Source organism: Physeter macrocephalus, chromosome 21 (assembly GCF_002837175.3).
Source record: "Physeter macrocephalus isolate SW-GA chromosome 21, ASM283717v5, whole genome shotgun sequence".
In the NCBI taxonomy this organism is placed as follows: domain Eukaryota; kingdom Metazoa; phylum Chordata; class Mammalia; order Artiodactyla; family Physeteridae; genus Physeter; species Physeter macrocephalus.
Window position 1 is genome coordinate 48,078,279 of NC_041234.1, and position 6,770 is coordinate 48,085,048.

At 45.5% G+C, this 6,770-nt stretch overlaps 1 protein-coding gene across 9 annotated transcripts in view; it reads left to right on the top strand.

The window, feature by feature from the left end:
* DLG3 (discs large MAGUK scaffold protein 3) overlaps nucleotides 1-6,770 on the top strand; it is a 72,828-nt gene that overhangs the window by 18,347 nt on the left and 47,711 nt on the right. The window contains exon 1 of one of the 9 annotated variants that reach the window (XM_007120580.3): nucleotides 49-130. The exons of the other annotated variants lie outside the window; for them this stretch is intronic. The gene's annotated coding sequence lies outside the window, so the exon portion shown is untranslated. Of the gene's footprint in view, nucleotides 1-48; nucleotides 131-6,770 lie in introns of those variants that run through there. 9 annotated transcript variants of the gene reach the window in all.

Consider the following 6,770-nt stretch of genomic DNA (forward strand, 5'->3'; position numbering starts at 1 on the left):
CCCCCTCCTCCTCCTCCCCCCCTCCTCCCGCGTGCCCCGCTTTGTGTCCGTGGTCTCCCGCGCGGGACAGAGGGGCCGGCCGGAGCTGGCGCTTTCTCAGCACTAGACCTGGACTCCGACCCGGCGCCAGGTGAGGTGGGGCGGACGGGGGTCAGGCCCCCTCACAGTCCCCCCTAGCCTCTCTACGGTTCTGTTCTCAGACTCTCTCTTTTCCCACACTGCGCCCCCAACTCTGAGCTCTCCCCGGAATCCCTGGGCCGCGTGTCCCCAGCCCCGGGCGGCGCGCGGCTTTGGAGCCCCTCCCGAGGGTCCCTCGCGGCCCCGCGGAGCAACGCGCGCGGCTGAGCCCCGGCCGGCCTCCACCTCTTGGCCATAACCTCTCCCCACCCACGAACTCTGCCCCTTCTCGCCTGGGACCTCTGTCTGCCCCCCAGTCTCCTTCCTGCTGGCGGCTGCGCCCCCAGCAGCTCCCTAATCTCGGTCCTCAGAGGAATTTTCTCCGTCTTCCCATCCCCCACATCAGTTACTACGCCTCCTTTCCCCCTCACCCCGACCTGGCGACCTCTGGGAACCCCCGAGGTGGGCTTGGTGTTCTCGGGCCCCCCCCCATGCCCGCTTTTGTTTGCCAGCGCTTGCGACTGTCGCCGACTCCTTTCGCCTCCCCCTCCTCTTTGTAAGGCCGGCCTTTGTCCCTTAGGGCTGCAGCGCCTGGGCTCCTGGGACACCTAGGCCCCAGGGCCGGTTACTAAGGTGGAGGAAGGGCCCTCTCCTGGGCAGGTGCTCTGTTCCGTGATGAGAATGGGGAGAGGCTGGCAGCCCTGATGCGAAGCCGTGAGGGATCGAAAGCGCCTACCTTTGTCCTTTCCGCTGCCCCCCTACCCCTTGTTCAGCGCCTCAAGCCAGGAGCCTGAAGGCCAACAGGAGAGGGGCCTGCAACCTTCTGCACTAGGCTCTTTTGATGGGGACAAGTGTAGGGAGGTGACTAACAGGAGAGCTTGTTGGTCTGAGGTAGTGGGAAAGAGGGATGCAAATGGACACTTTGAGTCATTTCTTTCCATGTTGGGTGTCGAGCTTAATGACAAGAAATACACATTAGGGTTATTGTTTTTATGATGCCTGCGCTTGCTGTTTGCTTCTCAGTGTAGAGCTCACCATCTGAGTTTTATTAGCAACCAATATTTATCCATTTCATGCCCACAACTTAGGCAACGTAGGTTCTGCAAAGAAAATGGTTTCTCTTGCATATTTGTGTGTGTGTGTGTGTGTGTGTGTGTGTGTGTGTGTATAGGAGAAATTGATGTGTTTCTTTCGGTTTTGCTCACTGATGCTGGGCACATGGAAACAATACTGTGAATTTGTCTGGTGGTAGTATGTTGGAAACTGGTGACTACATGTTTCTCCGAGCTTTGTTAGGAGAATGTAATTGATTTGCATAAAAAGCTGCAAGTTGTCCTGGCTAAAGGGATTCCTTCAGTGTTCATTGCTCTCTGGGCATATTTCTGAGCACTTTTGATGTTTGTCGAGGTGCTGTCTTATGCTAGGTCTCTCTACCATTTGCCAAACAAAGCCTTTCTCCTCTTAGGATTTAGTTGAACTACTGTTGTTAAGGCTCTGCCACCCCAATCTCATTTCTTCCTTTGGTTTGGAAAATCCAACAGGGCCCCAACATGCAAAAGCTTTTTTTTTTTTCCATTCAAAAATGGACCCTTGGAAACAGGTCCGGAGAGACTATCAAGCATTCCGTGTTGGGCTCTGAATTTTCTTTGACAAAGTGATAGTTTTTAAGAATAAGGACTTCATGTTGATCATTTTATAATTATGTTAAATACTGTTCTTTGGAGGATTGCATCACATAGGCATTTACAAAGTGAATAATCCAAATATATGTTTGTTGGCTAAAATGGCAGAGACTTTGTATGTTTTTGTCCAAGTAAGTGTTCATCATTTGTATTTTTTTCACATGGAATGTGGGAGCTGGAAAGGATCACGTAGTCCAGCCCCTCATTGTGCAAACCAGAACAGCAGCAGGAGAGCAGGGACATGACTTGCCTAAGGTCATGAAGGGAAAGTTGCTGAGGGTCAGTAATCAGTTTAATCCTGAAGTCCACCAGCTGGGACAAATCGTGCTTGGGAATACCTGAGAAACCTAAGACCTAGTTGGAGCAGAGGAAAGGAACTGGGAAAATAATAGAAGAGAGGGTGAGGGAAAGATTAGAGTGGTCTCCATGGTGGCCCTTGAGGCACCATTGCCAAACCAGTGCAGCCTTTAGCTAGATATCCTTTAGTACGAGAGCTTAAAAAAAATAGCTTTGACTAATTAGAACAATCAGAGTAAGAACAATTTTTCTCCTTTTTTTAACAGCTTAATTGAGATATGATTCATACACCATACAATGCATCCATTTAGGTGTACAATTCAGTGGCTTTTAGTGTATTCACAGAATTGGGCATTCATCATCACAGTCGATTTTAGAACATTTTCATTACCCCTCTCTTTTGAATACATAGAGATGGTGCAAGCATTGGAAGGGTGATAGATGTAGGACAGTTGCTTCCTGATGTATCTCATCTGGGCACTTAGGGGCTGGTTGGCAGCTCTGACTTTGCTCTAACTGTGAGATTCTTTCATATATCTGGTTGCTTAATGGGTTGAACCCATAATGAAAATAGGAACCTTGTCTATCTATTTAAACTTTGTATTGTGCCTAAGCATGGGTGCTTTACAAATATTTGTATGATGAAGCTTTGGAAAATATTAAAATAGATATAGAAATGCCAAATGATAAGCTACTACAGTGAGATGCTGTTTAATAGTTTCACTCCTGATTGCTCCAAACTGTTGCGGACACAGCAATCCTACCTATTTAGCTAAAAATAGCATGATGTTCTTGGGCATGTATAATCCTGCTTAAAATTCAAATTGAAAATTGAAACAGCTGGCTCTTGGCAGAGGCTCTCTTCCAATCTATTCTAAAATGAAAAATATTTTTCTGTGATTTGTGGAATTGCTCCACCAAGGGAAGGATGGTTTTCGTGTTATAACATTTTGATTTAGAAACTATCTCCTACATTTTCCTCCCTAGTTGCTTTGTGTCAGCCTCTGTTTATAAACTCAGCTAGTATTTTTCTGGAAAGCCCTTTTGTTTTTAGCATAGATTCTGTACCCCAAATCAGGAGGTGAGCCAGATATTGGTCACTAAGGTAGCTAAACTGGGAACTGATCCTTTGTGACTAGTCTTTTCAACTGGAATATAAATCCAGACAAGCTAGGGGTACAGGGAATGAGAAAGAACTAGGGTTTTCCATACTTAATTTAAAGTGCTGAAGAAGCACACTTTTCACCATGGAAACACCTTCAGGTAAAGGCCTGGAAGAGTAAGGATCAGTGTTGGTAATAACTTGAAAGCATAAAAGGGATATTTTCCCCATAACATTTAAGTTTACCACCCCATCTCCCCTGTTTGAGAATGAGGGATGTAAACATAGGTGCCACCCTATCAGCATGATCTCTTTTGAGAGCACAGAGGTGAAAGTTTATCAAGGCAAAGAATCAAAGTTCTGAAACTCCTGTTGCCATCCTAAAAGAAGGCTAATGTAGGGAGGGAAGAAAATGAATTCCTGTTAAGAGCATTTCTACACTGAACAATTTGAAGGCAGCTACTATTGTATTTTTCTTTGTGTCCCAGCACCTAGTCCAGAACCTGGCACATGTTTTGTTGAATTATTGAGTATGTCTGTGTTCTAGATGGCTTTGTAAGCATTAATCTTCAAGATATCCCTGTGGGATAGGTGGTATTATCCCTATTTTACAAATGAGGAAAGTGAGGATCAGAGAGGTTGAGTGACTTGCTCAAGGTCCCACACCCAGTAAGGGGCAGAATCACAATTTGAAGTCAGATTTCCTGAGAACTTCGTGTCCAGGGCTTTTGCCAAGAGACCACAACGACCTCACTCCACAGCAGAGAAGCTGTGAGCCCCCTCTCTCTACCCAGAAGATACTGCTCTGAGACTCTTCAGGTGCCAGAAGCTGTTAACAGATGGACTAAAGCCAACTCCCAAATGTCAGCTTTTTTTAAAAACACATTTATTTATTTTATTTATTTATTTTTGGCTGTGTCGAGTCTTCGTTGCTGTGTGCAGGCTTTCTCTAGTTGCGGCGAGTGGGGGCTACTCTTCGTTGCGGTGCGCGGGCTTCTCATTGCAGTGGCTTCTCTTGTTGCGGAGCACAGGCTTAGTTGCTCCGCGGCATGTGGGATCTTCCTGGACCAGGGATTGAACCCGTGTCCCCTGCATTGGCAGGCGGATTCTTAACCACTGCGCCAGCAGGTAAGGCCCCAAATGTCAGCTTTTTAAGTCTTGATAACCACAAACTCCTGTACCAAAGGAGGAGGTAACCTGGGGGTAGAGGGGCTGCTGGAAGCCTGAAGGAGACCCCCGCTCTCCTGCAAAAGGAACGTGAACTTGGGAAGACTACCATAGAATGATATTGTGGGGGGAACCTCAGGAGGAGCCAAAAGATGGGAATTGGTTGGCTTGACTTAACAACAAATGTGTGCAGGCCTAAGAATACTAATGCAGTAAATAGGAATTTCCCATTTCTTCAAGTGAAATAGAGTTGTATTTGTCATTCATTTTTTTATGAACTTACAATTCACTCATTTAAGGGTGTAATTCAGTGGTGTAAAATTCACAAAGTTGTGCAACCATCACAGCAGTCAATTTTAGAACATTTCACCACCTCAAAAAGAAAAATCCTTTAGCTGTCCTCCCAGCCCCCTCCCCACCCCACTGCCCCACCAACCTCCCCATCCCCCTCAGTGCTACTAATCTACTTCCTGCTTCTATGGATTTGCCTGTTCTGGACATTTTGTATAAATGGATTCATATATGGTCTTTTATGACTGGCTACTCTCACTTGACATAGTGTTTTCAAGGTTCATCTGTGTTGTAGCATGTATCAGTACTTTATTTCTTTTCAGGACTGAATACTATTCTATTACATGAATATATCACATTTTGTTTATCCATTCATGAGTTGATGGGCATTTGGGTTATTTCCACTCTTTTGGCTATTATGAATACTATCTTTGAACATCTGTATGCAGTTTTCTACATAGGCATGTGTTTTTATTTCTCTTGGTTATATATACCTACTGGATCATATGGCAACTCTATATTTAACCTTTTGAGGAATGGCCAGGCTGTTTTCCATAGTGGCTGCACCATTTCACATTCCCACCAGCAGCGTGAGGGTTACAGTTTCTCCACATCCTCGCCAACCCTTGTTAATGTCAGTTTTTTTGATTCTAGCCATTCTGGTGGGTGTGAAGTGATATCTCATTGTGGTTTTCTTTTCTTTCTTTTTTAAAAAAATTATTTATTTATTTATTTATTTTTGGCTGTGTTGGGTCTTTGTTGCTGCGCGCAGGCTTTCTCTAGTTGCGGTGAGTGGGGGCTACTCTTCATTGCGGTGCACGGGCTTCTCATTGTGGTGGCTTCCCTTGTTGTGAGGCACGGGCCCTAGGCGCGCGGGCTTCAGTAGTTGTGGCTCGCGGGCTCTAGAGTGCAGGCTCAGTAGTTGTGGCGCACGGGCTTAGCTGCTCCGCGGCATGTGGAGTCTTCCCGGACACGGGCTCAAACCCGTGTCCCCTGCATTGGCAGGTGGATTCTTAACCACTGCACAACCAGGGGAGTCCTCATTGTGCTTTTCATTTGCATTTACCCAATGGCGAATGATGTTGAGCATCTTTTCATGTGCTTATTGTTTTGCTTTGCTTAGTTCCCTGATTCTCACGTTGTTTATAAATTGACTTGAGACCAGGGCAAGCCAACTGTTATTACTCAGGTAATTAGAGGGAACCAGGAGGATAGGGACTACCTTTCCACTCTTATCACTGTGTGCTGGAGGGCGTGGGTACCGATAATTTTATCTAGGAATGCTGACCTGATAAAAATGATAGGGCCCACCTTTAAAAAAAAACAGAAAACCCTCCAGCTTATTCACATACCATACAATTCACCCATTTAAAGTGTACAACTCAGTGGTTTTTAGAATGTTCAGAGTGGTGCAACAGTCAATTTTAGAACATTTTCCTCACCCCCAAAAGAAGTCCTGTCCCATTAGCAGTCACTGCCCATTTCCCCCAAACTCCTCCCCTCACCTCCCCTCACCCAAGGCAACCACTGATCTACTTTCTGTTTCTGTAAAGTGTCCTTTTCTGGCTGGTTCATATAAATGGAATCATACAACATGTAGTCTTTTGTGTCTGTCTTTCTTTCAGCATAGTGCTTTCAAGGTTCATCATGTTGTAGCATGTAACACTTCATTCCTTTTTAAGGCTGAATGATATTCCATCCTATGGTTATACCACAAATTGTTTATTCATTCTTCTGTTGATGGACTTTTGGGTTGTTTCCACCTTTCAACTATTGTGAATACTGCTGCTATGAACCTCATGGGAGGTTTTTGTGCAGTCATAAGTTTTCAATTCTTTTGGGTATATATGCCTAGGAGTGGAATTGCTGGGTCATAAGGTAACAGCATTGAACATTTTTGAGGAACTGCCAGACTTTCCCAAAGTGGTTGCACCCTTTTAGGCCCACCCTGTTTTGCAAACTTAGAAGAGAGAAAAATGTTAGCTTTCTTTTCAGTTTTGCCTCCTGGGGCTGAACTTTATATACAGGGGTGTGTGTGTGTGTGTGTGTGTGTGTGTGTGTGTGTGTGTGTGTGTGTGTGTGTGTGTGTGTGTGTGTGTGTGTGTGTGTGTGTG